The 16,113-nt window shown below is 35.4% G+C and overlaps 1 protein-coding gene across 6 annotated transcripts in view; it reads right to left on the reverse strand.

Moving 5' to 3' along the window:
* The window catches only part of LOC106879694 (neuronal acetylcholine receptor subunit alpha-10), a 246,874-nt gene that overhangs the window by 116,987 nt on the left and 113,774 nt on the right, over positions 1 to 16,113 (reverse strand). The window lies entirely within an intron of this gene.

Genomic DNA, 16,113 nt, shown 5'->3' on the forward strand with positions numbered 1-16,113 from the left:
GATTTTACTCAAAGATGTTTTCGCGTGGCAACAATAATGAAACTGTTTTGAGCTGAATGGCTGTTTTATTTAGGAAGAAATCATTACAGCTTTAATTCAGACAAAAATAAGCATTTTTACATCCTTTCGAACCACTGACTCAGAGACCCACAACACTGTTTCTTTCATCTGCCCAAATTCGTTATTTTGGAACTAAAAATCTCAAGAGTTGGCTTTAAGTCTTATGTTAACATGCCGAAACAAATAACTAATCCACATTTTCTCTTGCGTTTATTTCAGTCATAAGATTGCGACCATGCTAGGTCACGGCCTTGAGGAATTTTTAGTCGAATGAATGGAAACCGGTACTGTTTTTTGTTAATTTTTGTTAAGGCCTGGTACATATTATATCCGTCTTTTTGCCATACCACTAAGTTACGGATACATAAACAAACTAACATCGCTTGTTAAGCGGGAGACACAAGACACAAAGACACAGATATATATGCATGTGTGTGTGTGTGTGTGTTTATATATATATACATATATATATATATATATATATATATATATATATATATATATATATATATATATATATATATATATATATATATATACAGGCTGCAGGGCTACACCGACAACGACTTAGCGGAAAATCTGCCTGGGGTTAAACTTGTAGTAGCATGGAACAGCTACTGTGACGTGGCGATTAACTTCACTTCTTGGTATAGTTACTATTCTCATCTCTTCTTGAGATTTTACAACTAACTACTTTGCTTGTTGCAGATCAGTGACCGATGGACGCTTTGTATATGATATATTGCTAGCTGGAGGAGACTCTGCTCGTCTCTCTGGGGACCAGGTGTTCGCGACTGAAAATGAGCAAACTAGCTCGAAACTGAGTCAGTCTCGCGATCCTGTTGTCTGCTGGAAAATGGAAGGGTTCACTCCCCTGCTAGCAATAAATATGTACAGGGTACGGAAAGATCTGCCTGGGGTTAAACTAGTAGTAACCTGGAACAGCCGCTCGGGAAGAATGGAAAATTCTTTGATGTTTCAAACCTACGCACTTCGACAGAAAGCGATGAGAGGAGAAAATGGAGAAAGAACGAAAAAAGAAATGGAGAAAGAAAATTTTTAACAGTTTAACATGATACGACAGGCCTATTTCAGTTTCTGTCTACCATATCCACTGAGAAGACTTTGGTCGACCCTAGGCTAAAGTAGAAGATACTCGCCCAATGTGCCACGCAGTAGGACAGAACTCGAAATCATGTGGTTGGGTAGCAAACTTCTAACCACAGCCACATTTGGATAAAACATTACCAGACTTATAAGGTCTGGTTGTTGTTGAAACTAAGGCTTCCAATCGGTCCACCATTCCACTTTTTACCTACACAGTGTACAATAGGATTATATTCTCCAATATCATCTCGTCTACTAAGAGAAGTTTTGCAGTCTATATCTAGCAAGTCAAATCACACTTCAAGGCTTCCTTGTTGACTAATTCACACTGTGTTTCCTTATATGAGTATTCAGTGAAATACTAAACCAATACTTCAGATAATAGTTCTTCAGTTACGATTCCATTTAATTAGATAATATTTTATTTTTGCTTAGGGTCTTAGTGCCGAATATAGTTGTTATTGTTTACGGAAACCACTTTGAGAATGATTTAATAAGATCTTATTAAACCTATGTTCCTTGATACGGAATAGCAATAGATAATATGTTGAAAAGTAAGTTAACATTTGTTTCCAGAATCGAATATTTATACAATTATGTCAAACAGCTTCTCATTTAATTTGAAGATTTTAATTCAGTTACATAAATGTTTCTTGTGAGTGACCTGTGGAAATAGTAAATAATTTCGCGTGATTTAAATATAAATAAAATGTGGGTAATCGTTAAAAAATTATTCCTTAAGTGTATGTTTTTTAGCTATATTTGCAAAATTATTTGGGATACTAATTGCCGAGCCACATGTAGATGTATTTGATAGACACAATACACGCACATAAACACAAATGTGAATTTATGTGAGAGATTGAGAATGATATTTGTGCATAAGTAAAACGATTAGAGGGATTTTTTTCTGTTTGGCTGCATCTTTTCAAAATTTAAAGTGAAGTGAAAATTTTCAAATTGTGTGTACTTATGTAATTTTTCATGCTATATTTCAGGACATAATACGAACAAAAGTTTTTTTTTTAATTTATAGAGGTTTAATGTTTGAGCATTTTTACCCAGTCAGAAAATATTTTGTGGAAGCTGTCATTTTGTACGTGACTGCAAGTGACATTATCATTGGGTAATAGTACGTATTTTAATATCAGTTATAAACAAATTAAATATTTGCGAAATTCTGCTTTACGCACGCCGTATAACCCTCATAACTTTTTTATTTTTGGAATTTTTATAAATTTTTCAAATGTGTATTCTACACACAGGAATTAATACGATTATGCAAACACCAAGACTAAAATTTTGGTGTTTGATTTAAAGCCTATCTAGCTGTTCGTTTGAGCACACCTCACGACCACGTCATAACTTGTCTTTTAAACTTTTAATTAGCAAAAATTGACAATATGGTTAAACAGAACAGCAACAGAGTGATAAGTAGCTTGCTAACAGCTTGGCTTCTCACTATGGAAGCAGGCACGTATATATCGGTGGCTTTCGATTGGCTAAAACTAACCAAACTTTGGAAATGTTTAAAGCTATTAGCTCGTTATTAGGCGATTTATGGCGAAAATGAATTCCATGTCAATAATTACCATACAACAATACGCCAGATATGAAATCAATTGGAGTAAATGTGAAGAAATTGAAAAGCGGCAGCCAAGCAGAAAAGATCATAATATATTAAACGGCCATGATTCTTCTGCTGTTCAATAAATTGCCCTCAAAAGCTCGTGAAATTAATACGACATATTTTTCATTAAGCCCAATCTCAAACAACATTAGCATAAAACAATGTGACAAGTAAACGCCTTTAAATTTCAGATAAAATCTATCAAGCTGGTTTTCGTACATTTTCCCTCAACACAGTTTCAACTGAGGACATACAAAATGACGCTTGTTCCAGACACTTCGCAGCGGAGTCGAAACTAATACCGCATGATTGCGAAATGATCTTCTTAACGCTACTAGTGCGAAACGCAAGTAAGTGGAAGGAAGTACTCAATAGTATCAATTACATTTCCAGAATTTTTATCCAGACCTCTGTTTGCGTGAATAAGCTTCAGCCAAATATTTATTGCTATATACTACTTTATGCGTGTTTGTGCGAATATATCAGTTATATGATGCATACATATACATATATATGTGTGTAAATACATACATATATATATGTTTATATTTCAATATATAAATATATATATATATATATATATATATATATATATGTATGTAAATATGTATATATGTATGTACATATATATATATATATATATATATATATATATATATATGTACATATTTATGTACTTATGTATATATAAATGCGTGTATATATTTGGATGTGCATGTGTGAGAGTGTGCGCGTGTGTGCACGAGAGAGAGAGAGAGAGTGTGTGTGTGTAGCGTACTGTTCCGTGATGATAAGATCAACCCAAAAAGTATTCCATCTGGTTCGAGATAGATATCATTTAAGAAACGCAATATATATATATATATATGTGTGTGTGTGTGTGTGTGTGTGTGTGTGTGTGTGTGTGTGTGTGTGCTTAGTTCATTATGCCATGTGGGTAGTGCTTGATGATTGCGCTAGGACACAAGACGTGTTAAAAAATACTGCCTTACATGCCAGCGCATGAAACTATTAAAAGCATATATTAAACATATATTTGTGTGTATTTGTAGGGATATATTCAGGTAAGTGTGTACGTAAGGAGTTAGGGAGGGAGGTAGGTAGGAGGGGAAGGAGTGAGTAGAACGAGGGAGTGATGGAGGGGAAAGGAGGGAGGGAGGTAAGCAGGTTGATAGGTAGGTATATAGGTAGGTAGGTAGGTAGGTAGGTAGGTAGGTAGGTAGGTAGGTAGGTAGGTAGGTAGGTAGGTAGGTACATACGTAGGTAGGTAGGTAGGTAGGTAGGTAGGTAGGTAGGTAGGTAGGTAGGTACATACGTACATATGTAAGTAAATTGCTATTATTGCGTCTCCCAAACTACAATAATTTTACTGTCATATTAGCCTATTACTCATAGCACCAAATTAAATGGCAAACATTAAACGAAAACGAACAGTTCTAGTTTGTTCCTTTGCATATTGCTTATTGCATAGAAGCAACACCTACTCTCTGGTGAGAATATTACACGGAATCTTTATGAGGCTATTAATCTATGCTTCACAAATCATACGTAGTTTCAGAAGATGCTACAGTTAGTAACCTTTCGTTATTGGCATCATTCTCTTCCCAGAAGTTGTTTACCTATGACTCTATGCACATGAGTGTATGTATAAATGAATGCATGCATGTGTACATGTGAGTATATACGTACGTATTTATGTTTTCATGTCTGTTAAAAGTCTTAGTGTTTCGCTTCATGACTATTGCCTTTAAATAGACAGACATACAAACACACATACAGATGTATTGAAAGGAGAGAGAGAAAGAAAAAAGAGAGGAGAAGAAGAAGAAGAAGAAGAAGAAGAAGAAGAAGAAGAAGAAGAAGAAGAAGAAGAAGAAGAAGAAGAAGAAGAAGAAGAAGAAGAAGAAGAAGAAGAAGAAGAAGAAGAAGAAGAAGAAGAAGAAGAAGAAGAAGAAGAATGGAGTGGACTAGAAATATATATTTAGTTATACATATATATATATAAGCATGTATAGAGAAAATGAAAGAGAGATTCAGAGTGAAAACGAAAGTTAAATATACACAGACAGAAAAACCAGACTAAACCATACTTAAATTGCAGTGGGAGAATATCGGAAGATGATTTGATTGCAAAAGCCATTCATTTTGTCTGTGCAGGCGTCAACAGAAGTGCAGTACTTATTTGCAATACTAAATGCAATCAAATAATAATAAATACCATCATGGATTTGGATTAGAGTAAAATATATCATTGTCCACCTACAGACGGCTTCTCACATACAAACAATTATCCACACCCTCTACGAGACTGAAAAACAGAATAGACACGGTTGAAGCTAATAGAACACATGAAAATAAATGAATCGCAAGAGATATGTAGGAAGTCAGAGTACGTAAAAGAAATTCAATGGAAACCAGGATTTTTCAAAGCACATTGACTCCTTCGTATGAAAATCCTGCAAGGAGAAAATGGAGTTTATCCAGGATGAAGCGTGTCTAGCAGAATATCCGAAGATTTATTGTTCTTGTATTACACAAAACGCATACTGAACCAATAAAGTGATAGATTTAAGATAGTGGAATAATATCGGAAAAGATTCGATTAGTGGATACTGATAAAAAAATATATGACTGCCAATCGATAGCATCAAACTCATCTTGTGTCAAGCAAGATCTCAATAAGAATATATATATATTCCAGTTTTGTTGTTGGCAAAAACAAATCTAGTACAAGACATGAAAAAAGTGTCAGAATTTAATATATAAGATAAATACAAAACTTAACCTATTCGTCCACTATGATTGTGTTAGAAACAAGATTACACCTTGGTGAGCAGGGAAGAAAGTATTTTCAGGATGTACTCAGCAATAGCTAATAAACAAAAACTTGATGTCATACGTGAGGCAGCATGGATAGAGCATAGTTACTATGTGGCTTGATTACAAGAATACATTCACTGCAGAAACCGTGAATGCTCCAGATAACATAATCAGTGACGTAGGCAATTTAGCTTCGGCCACCATCACCAACTTAAATACAAAAAGTTGTTATGGTGTCACTGGTAGTAGTAAGAAGCTCTCAAGAGAGTTTGAACAGTAGATCTTGAGAGAAGAACCCTCTTCAAAGAAATGTTTCGGCCCTCACTTTATAGGCTCTTAGGTAGCCAAGCTGCATCCATGTCATGACTCTTAAGTACCTGCTAACACTTTTTAGCCCCTTGGATATCAGAGACTTGTATTATAAGGGTATTTTTAAGACCGAGAAACACGAGGAACTGGAAACATACAACTAAGACATGACTAGTTTGTGAACGACCTAAATGTGTACACTAGAATTATGACTGGTGCGCGAAGAGGAGCTTTGGTATATTGTGGATAGGTCAAAGGATATCGAGATTGTACAGGCTAAAGAAATATTTGTGCATTCTTATTGTAATAGAGGAAAACTACAAGCCATTCAACTGACACTTTTATCAATGGCTTAGTATGAGTATTTCTCTGATATCTGATGAGGATTGTTATTAACATATAAGGACAGATAAAAATATATCTTCTGACAGAAATTATAAGAGAAATGTAAGCAGGTAATAGAGCACTCAGAAAAAAAATATGTTCTTCAGATCGCTCTTCATATATATGGGTATTCCACAATGATTGCTCTACCTGTATTCTCACAAAATATATGTTAGATGAGTTCCAGGCTTTTGATGTTAATCCATGAAAAATGTTAGATCACACTAAAAGTTTCCAATTTAACAGCAATAAAATCAATCTTTACCTGAAAGGAAAACAAGGAAACAAGATTTTAGAATCAGTTCAAACTGCCTTTTGAATGTAATGTCTTTCGAGGACTTCTACTAACCAAACGGCATCTAGCATAAATGTATGAGAAATAATGTCATCTAAGTTGAAAGAGTCCTTTTCGGAAAATATTCCCTGGCTGGTGATCAAGTATATACACTCAAGGAAAAGTAAACTAAGATATATGACCAATACATTAGTTCTGACTGAAGGGATGGCTTTTCAATCGTCACAGTAATAGCATTAAAATATCTAATCCTCAAATGAAATAGGAATATAGGTAAATCTATTAGCTGAAACAACCGATACAAATTCCATTGAATTAACACTGAGGATATTACCTTCATTAAAAATATGTTCACAACATATTTACATGCATACATACAAACATACATACATACATGCATGCATGCATACATACATACATACATACATACATACATACATACATACATACATACGTACATACATACACGAAACATTCGAAGGGACAAGTTGCGCATTTGGCGTGGGGAACTATTTACCGAAAATACGATGAATACTATCTCCAACTTTGGATCTACAACTATCAGCCTTGTTAAATAACTTGTTAATCTCCAGATGAATTAACGAAGGGAGCCTTTTATTCACGATAGTGGTGATTTTCGATTGAAACTTGAATTTAGCATGAGGACAGTTACTACAAACAACATGGCTGGACACATCATCAGCAACAACATAATCAAGGAACAGAACGAAAACAACCGCTGAACAGGTAAAAAAAAGTCTTTCTAGCAGTAGTTATAGAAGAAACCGTAACTACAAAGCTCATTTCTCTAGGAGTTATGAATTGAATAACGATCTATTTAACTGCTACAAAAAAAGCGAAACAAAACCCCGCTGTTGGCTGCATGAATCGATTGAAATCATATGGGGACGATCTGCATCCAGAATTAAATCATTTTACTGCGAAGCAAATACGCCAAGAAGCAACATTTGTAGAACATAGAAAGAAGGTTAGTAACTGTAACTTTATTAAAAAATCGAAAATTAACCTTCTTCCCAACTCTATAAACAAAAACGAAAACGTGAATGATATAAGACCCCTACGTGGTTTCGCAGCTAGCGACATTCAAACAGATTCCATAGTGCCTGCCAGCCAAACTACATTGCTGGCTCAAGTAACTGACCACTGTCCCCCTACTACGATTATGGTAAATAGCAGGCAAAACCGCAACGATTATTGTAGTAGTAGTAGTAGTAGTAGTAGTAGTAGTAGTAGTAGTAGTAGTAGTAATAGTAGTAGTAGTAGTAGTAGTAGTAGTAGTAGGAGGAGGAGGAGGAGGAGGAGGTAGTCGGGATTACATGCCAATAAAACGTGCCCTTACTGAAATATTCCGAGAAAAAATAGCTGGCTTTGAAGGACTCTCTCGAGGAGAGAGTATTCTCTATCAAAGTAAATAAAAAAAACCCACCAGATACGGTATTAAAAGCTGTTAACGAAATTGGTGATGAGTATTTTCATCAGTATGATGGACCCACATACTGGCAGATTAATGCTTGTCTATATGCTCTAGCTGCTACATGAATGATATTCAAAAAGGAAACAAAACTAAAATAACAAAGAAAGTACCATCATGGGTTTTGAAGACAGAGAAAAACATAACTGGTTTACGGAAGACTATCAGTCATGTAATGATGATTATTGCGTGCAAACAAGTAAATTATTATAGGTACCACCAACAGAAATTAAAGAAGGAGATAGAAATGGTGTTTGGAGACAGCAAAAAGAGGACACTCACTTGCAAACTGATTAGACTCAAGCAGGAGCTAAAAGCTGTCAGTGAAAAACTCCGACATCAGAAGAGAATAACCGAGAAAAGAACAATAAACAGATAAATAGAAAAATCTAACCGGAACCAGGCAGCAGTATACAGAGACATGAGAGGAGAAACATTAAACATCACGGAAGCTCCTTCACGAAAAGACATAGACACCTCCTGGAAGAAAATCTGGAGTGAAGAGAAGGAATTTAACCAAGATGCTCTGCGGCTGGAAGAAGTCCGAAAAAGTTATTGCTCCTGCAAGACATACAACATTGTTGGTGAAACTCTTGCAACTGTGATCCAGAAACTCCAGGATGGAAAAGCACCTGGAAAAGACTCGATTGTTGGATATTAGTACAAGAAGCTAACATTCTACTGACCATATCTTATCAATGTGTACCAGCAACATTTTATTGGGAACAGTAGCATACCGAACTGGTTAGCTCTGGCAGAGACAAAATTGATCCTCAAATGCTGAACCACCCACATGGCAAAAAAAACTACCGGCCAATTGCATGCCAGAAGTTGATGTATAAGATATATAAAGCATGTTTAAACCTTTTCCTCCAGGACCATTGTGAAACCAATAACATTATCACAGCAGATCAATCAGCTGTGAAGAAGGGAGTCTGGGGATGTGCCGATCAGTTGTTAACCAACAAAACTGTGATCTCAGAGGTGCGAGAGCATAGGAAGAACCTAGTTTCAATGTGGCCAGGGTACAAGGAAGCCTTTGACTCTGTTCCCCACTCATGGATGCTAGAAGCCCTTCATCTTGCTAAAATTCCAGTGAGAATAATCAAAGCCACAGCTGACTTGCCTTCATCGTGGGTCACCATCTTGAAATTAAACACAAAGAGTGAATGTATTATCACCGATAGAATACAGTGTCGCAAAGGCATATTAAAAGGAGACAGCCTCTCTGTGATGTTGTTTATACTTTCTGTAATGCCCTTGACATTCATGTTAAGGAAGTCTGAAGGATATCTCATTGGTTCACCAGGAAAGAGAAATACCAAAATTACACACTGTTTCTTTATGCAAAGAATATGCATGAGATGAAAAAGGTCCTTGACCTAGTTACAGTATTCTCAAAGGATGTAGGATTGGAGTTTGGTCAGGATAAGTGTTGTTATATGGTTGTGAAAAGGGGGAAAACTATAAACCAGACTAGTAACATCTCCATCAATGATTTGACGGCTTCCCCTGTATCAGACGAGGAATGTTACTGGTATCTAGGGGTGGATGAAAATATATCTTACAATATCACCTGTTACAAAACACGTGTCACTAAAGAATATTACAGCCGAATAAAGAACATTTGAACCTCAGAACTCTCTGCATTCAATAAAGCAATGGCCTACAATGCGTTTGCAGTGCCAGTACTCTACCAACATTTAGATCCGAGCCATTGATCTGAAAACCCGAAAAATACTAACAAGCACACATAATTTCCACATAAACAGGAACGTAGACCGCCCCTACCTAAACCTAAAACAAGGCAGAACACACTTATGTCAAAGTGCATCCCTTGACCACGTTTGCATGCATGAGGCTGATAACATCATAAGATTTTGAAGACAGCTCATTAAGCAACACTCTTTGTCTGATAACCTAGAATACATGCCCAAAGAAGTCGCACGATTCTACCACAACGTATTATCAGATGAAAGGATGAGCCTATATGAGCAGAAGACTATACATGGATATGTTAGTAGAAAGCTCCGTAATGATAGTAATATAGATCATCAAAGCGGTTTATCATGAACGAATAGCTTGATTACAACTTCCCACTTTGAAGGGTATGCGTTTGCAATCCAGCTACAGGAAATATCAGCCAAGTACCTGATGCTCAAAAGGAATAGAGATGCAAGTAAAGCCGTAAAGTGTGACAACCGATTCAAACTTTGTGGAGTTCACATTGAAGATATCACCCACAGCATAAGCAGTTCTCCGAAAATGTCATCACGGTAAAACCTACGATATGGTAGAAGCGATAGCCACTCATAATAATAAGGAATACAGCTGGAATGTCCCATTGAAGACCTCAATAAAATGTAAGCACAACAGACCTGATACAATGATTTGTGATAGAGAAGTAGAGAAGAAAAACTGTGGAAACTGCCCAGCGGATGTTAACATAAAGCTGAAGATCAGTGAAAGAAAGAAAACCTATGCTTAACTATTGATAAATCTGCAGTTACTCTATCCAGATTACAAGTTCAGGTTTATACCTGTAATTATTGGGGCCCTGGGATGTGTAACACACTGCCCAAATGCCAATGTTGAGAAATTAGGTTTCTCAAAACCAGAAAGGAGAAAGCTAATTCGAAGACTACAGATCCAATCCATCACTGGATGGATATATATGAGCATGTCTAGATATGCAACTATATGGATGAGCATACATACGTAAAACATACAAATCTGCACATACATACATACATAAATACATACCCTGTTGTTGATGTTGAAATTCCAATGAAGGAGTCTTGGATCTAGGTTAGAAACTGGTTCTTTCTCTATTGGCAAGAAATCTTGAAATCAACTGAATAATGAAATACATACATACATACATACATACGTACATATATACATACATACATGTATATATAACTAACTAGTTCATATAGTGGACATTCCAATGGACGACCTTATTTGCGAAGTAAAACAATCTCTTGCTCGACATATATATTAAATACATACGATGAGAAATATAAAATGCATTATCGATGACCTATTCAACTAAGTAATAATGTCATGATTATTTATTTAGATATAAATCCTATTTAGTAATAAAACATCCTCACAATATTATCCAATGCTATTTCTTATAGAACACGATACTGTACAAATTTCCAAAGTAGGTCTAATAAAGGAGCAATAATATTCATTCAACGTTACAATTTCATTCAGAGACGGAATGACTAAAGCGAGAGAGTTTCTTGTGTATACAGGGTATAATTTACATCTGAATATTTCCTGAACTTTATGTTTCTCCCATATTATATTTCATATATCTCAAATAATGACTGAAGAATTATGTTAGATGCAAATGTTTGTTATGTACTGCTTTTCTGTTTAGCCTATTTGCATCTCATACGCATTTTATTGTACTTAACAGTTCTTGTAACAGCTCAGACATGATGCATTTAACTGCTCACTTGTTTGTAATAAGCTGTTCCGGTATATGAGAATAAATTTAAGACACCTTTCTGAAATGCAATAAATGGTCGTTATAAACTAATTTGTATTCGTTGGTTATTTGAAGACTGTCCAACAAAAATATCCAAGAACATAGAACAAGCTGGCAACAAAATTTAAAGAGAATAATATGTTGAAACCGCTAATATACATTACTATTATTCATAATAAAAAGTGGAGTAAAATTCCTTTTACACTGTAAATCATACATTTCTTACAAACACATATTGAACAGAAAGAAAATTCACGAACTTTATGCACACCACATGGCTAACATTCTCATTGCGTGTAGCAGCCACATAATCTCAATGTTTCACTGTTCTTCTCAAATGCCTACTTCAGAAATGTCAAATCCAACTACACCTTGCATATAGGTGGCAAGACATCACTATTTATTTCCCATTGTAAACACGAGACAAAGAAAATATATTAATGACTAAAAATTACTAAATACTACACGGGATGGTTTAGATCACTGGTGATCTAAACGAATAGGTACGCTGAGTAAGCGCTATAGTTGGTCGTTCATTAGGGTCTAAGTTCACAGCTGAGGCGGGATCTAACCATTAAATTATTGTCCTAACCACTAAATTATTGTCCTAACCACTAAATTATTGTCCTAACCACTAAATTATTGTCTTCTGTGACCTTACCTAGAGTGGACCTCCACCCACACTTTGCTGGAACTTTAATGTTTGTCCTGTCACCCCGATGGAATAGTGACATATCGCTATCCTTTATCCTTACCTTTACTGTTATTTTTGTTTTTATTTTTATTCTTATTTTACCTTTTTACCACTAACTATTTTATTCCTGGCTCCTCCCTCTCTTTCTCTCATTCTCTTTCACGTTTCTCTTCTCTATCCCACATACACCCATTCACAAACCCATTTATGTCTATCTTACTTTCTTGCTCTATATACACATATACATACTTTCTATCGCTTCAATATGAATACGTTATTCAAAATACTGCCAAAAATACCGCCTGAATTTACCTGAGATTTTAACTAAGGACTTGTACCTTCGTAGAAGTACTGACCAACATTCATGCCCTGTGGAAAAAAGATAAGTTGTGAACATTATTCTCCCGTCTGTATTCTAACTACATTTACTCTTTATTCTTCTACCTATTCTTTTATTTTTCTACTTTATTTCTTGTGAATTGTGAAATTTCCCTGCCTAGAACTTTCAAACCTTATCTCTGATGATAGAAAACCCAGTGCGTGAATATACTAATTTACCACTTGGGTTATCCAAGAAACGGCCGTAAGACTTCGAATTCACCTTACCCTAATTGAATTGTTCTAAATGACTTGAGATAGTTGTTCTGCCTTGGTTTTTGCTTTCTCCCCTAATATGATATGAATAAAAATATAATAAATACACAAAAGAAAAGTAAACAACGTATAATGTATACGGAGTGCACGAAACGGACGGAAGACAGACATAGAAGGTCTATAATTCTTAATCAATTATCAACTATCGGTATTACTCAGATTCGCACCATTAATGATAAAACTGAGATGCTTCCCATGTTGGCGGTGTCCGCGAAATTTGTGGAGAATATAGGACCGAGAGCAAAAGATATATGGAAGACAAGCGATACAACAGTAGACATACAAAAATGAATAAATGTAATTGTAGACGATGGACGAAGGACAAAGACACAATGAATAAGAAACAAACAGAATACAGCCTCAGGGCCGAAAAAAAACACGAATGGTGGGTAACGCTGAAAGGGCAATCCTATAGGATTAGGAAGATTTGAAAAAGCAAGGCGTGTAACAGTGGGACATATTGAATTTAGGACCGATCAGCTACGCGACCGGTGTAAAGAAGGGAGAAAAAGAAAGAAAGGATGGCCACGGGTCACGTATCAGCAGCAGGTAGAGGAGAAAGAGGGCGAGTGAGAGAGCGACAGAAAGAAAAGAAAATGAGAACGAACGAAGGGCAAGACAAAGAGAAAGAACAAAGGCAACGTATACCATATACTGAATGCACAAAAGCATCTAGACATTCAAGAATAACGAGTTTGATTAGGAAGTTTCATTGTTTTACCTAATAAAAATACACACGTGAGCGCGTGTTCGCGCACGCACACGCAGTTGTTTATTTTGTGGGGAAGAGATTTCCAGTGGTCACAGTCTTCTACTGGATCAATCGCTGGAAACTGTGCATGAGAAATGATTTAACGTAAGTTGGTGCCGAACAAATAATGCAAAGAAATTCGTTCAAAGAACGCCGGTTTGTTGGAATTTCATACGATCTTTCATCCTTTAGAAGACAATACTATAGATGCCATGGCGATTGTGCCAATTACAATTACCGAGAGCTCATCCTGAATATAGTTTGGTTTCTTGACAGTGGAATTAATTAATTATTATTTACAAGAATTATAGCATCTTATTCTCACAGATCGTAGCTGATTGTTCTAAATTATGACACTATAATTAATTAGCTTGATTTACTATTTAATTAATTATTGAATCACCCGTGTTATTGAAAGCAAAACCAAATATATGTCTGTAATGTAGGCCATCGACATGTATCAACAAATGTTGAAATAGAATCAAAGAGACCAATCAGGAAAAGTAAATAGATTAGCATGAAAATCATGCTAATCACTCAACAGGGGTTTAGCAACGATTTCAACCTAAGTGGTTCCCTAGGATAGCGACATAATTAAATTACAATAGAAATTAGTTCACTTCGCCGTTCCGTTTACTTAAAATCTCGCCATGAAATCGTTGAGTAAAATGAAGAAAACAACATGCAATTTTGACATTTACTGATAGTGTCTTACTAATATATACAAAGATTTGATTGAAATATGTTCTTAAGATATACTGCATCAATTTTATTTCATCGTTTTATTTATTTTATATGATACGAGATTAAACACCAGTCTGCGAAAATCCATATCTTCCAAAGATCTGAGACTTTAAAATGGTAACAAACATTCCCCTTTAAAATCTCATCCACTCAAATATTATATCTATACATACATAAAAACATGCATACACTCTACCACATTCCCCCCTCATATATGAATATATATATATATATACATATATATATATATATATATATATATATATATATATATATATATATATATATATATATATATATATATATACACCCCCAATACACACACACACACATATATATATATATATATATATATATATATATATATATATATATATATATATGCATGCAAATAAGTATATATCGAGAGTAATCTACTCTTAATCTGACATAATCTGTGTCTACAAATAGCTACGGTCTACTTGATGCATTCTAACCTCCTACACCTATCTTACATATCTTACAGCCGTTTCCGATCGGTTACCAAAATGGTGTCTCTAAATAAATGCGAGAATAAAGTTCATCATCTTGAAAGGGCATTCGAATTAAGACAACAGAGCTTCATCAGAGTAAAAAACAAGAGCATTCAATATGAACAAAGGGAAGAAGGAATGGGAAAGAACACATGGCCTAGACAAAAAGTCTAGAAGCCCAATATGTTAAAAGCATATAAGTTACCATCTAGGGACAACGGGGTCCGTAGGTAAAAGAGTGAGCTAGTAATGGTCCAGGAAATACTATAATTTATTAACAGGTAGATGTAATTTGAAGGCGGGGACAGGATGTTTATAATAAGAAGTTATCAAGAAAATGTATATATGGAAAATACTGACATGATTATCAAAGGGCGGTACCTAAACAATTACCGTGGGGTTCTATATTTAAGAGATGAGGAATTATGTACATTATTTACATTATTTACATTTGAAGGATATTTGTCCTCATTTTGTTTTTTGTTAACACAACGTTTCGGCTGGTATACCCTCAAGCTTTTATGAGGTGTCTTGGGGAAATTTCGAATTTGAGAATCCAGGTTCTAAATTTCTTGAGGACACCTGATGAAGGCCGGAGGGTATACCAGCCGAAACGTTCTGTTAACAACAAACAGGATGAGGATAAATATCCGTCAAATGTAAATAATGTAAATAATGAATTACCGCATGGTGCTTAAGAAAATTTACTCACAGAAATTAATACCGAGAATCCCACATACGGTCCACAATGGGGCGAGTCTATTATTTGTGCATTGTAAAGTACCTATCAGATGGAGTTATCTTGCGTACCTGTATATATCTAATTATTACTACAATTGGCTATATACGAGCTTCAGCTTAATTTCATTTCCTAGTAGCTTTAATTGAATCGCTGAATTACCAGTACCAGTTGCCTCTCCTCAACCACAATCCGTGGATTCCTTTACTCTTCCCTCATGCATGTTATAACGTTAGGATACTGAAGGGCATAAACGGCCCCACACCACCTATTCATTGACTTCTCCAGAACTTTTTTCAAATTGTAACTGACCAATTGTAGAGACTGCTGGACTTAGACCTGCCCCATTGTAGACCGTAGGTGGGATTGTCGGTATTAATTTCTGTGAGTGAGTTTTCTTAAGCACCCTACGGTAATTCT

Source organism: Octopus bimaculoides, chromosome 1 (assembly GCF_046866305.1).
Source record: "Octopus bimaculoides isolate indiv1 chromosome 1, ASM4686630v1, whole genome shotgun sequence".
Lineage (NCBI taxonomy): Eukaryota > Metazoa > Mollusca > Cephalopoda > Octopoda > Octopodidae > Octopus > Octopus bimaculoides.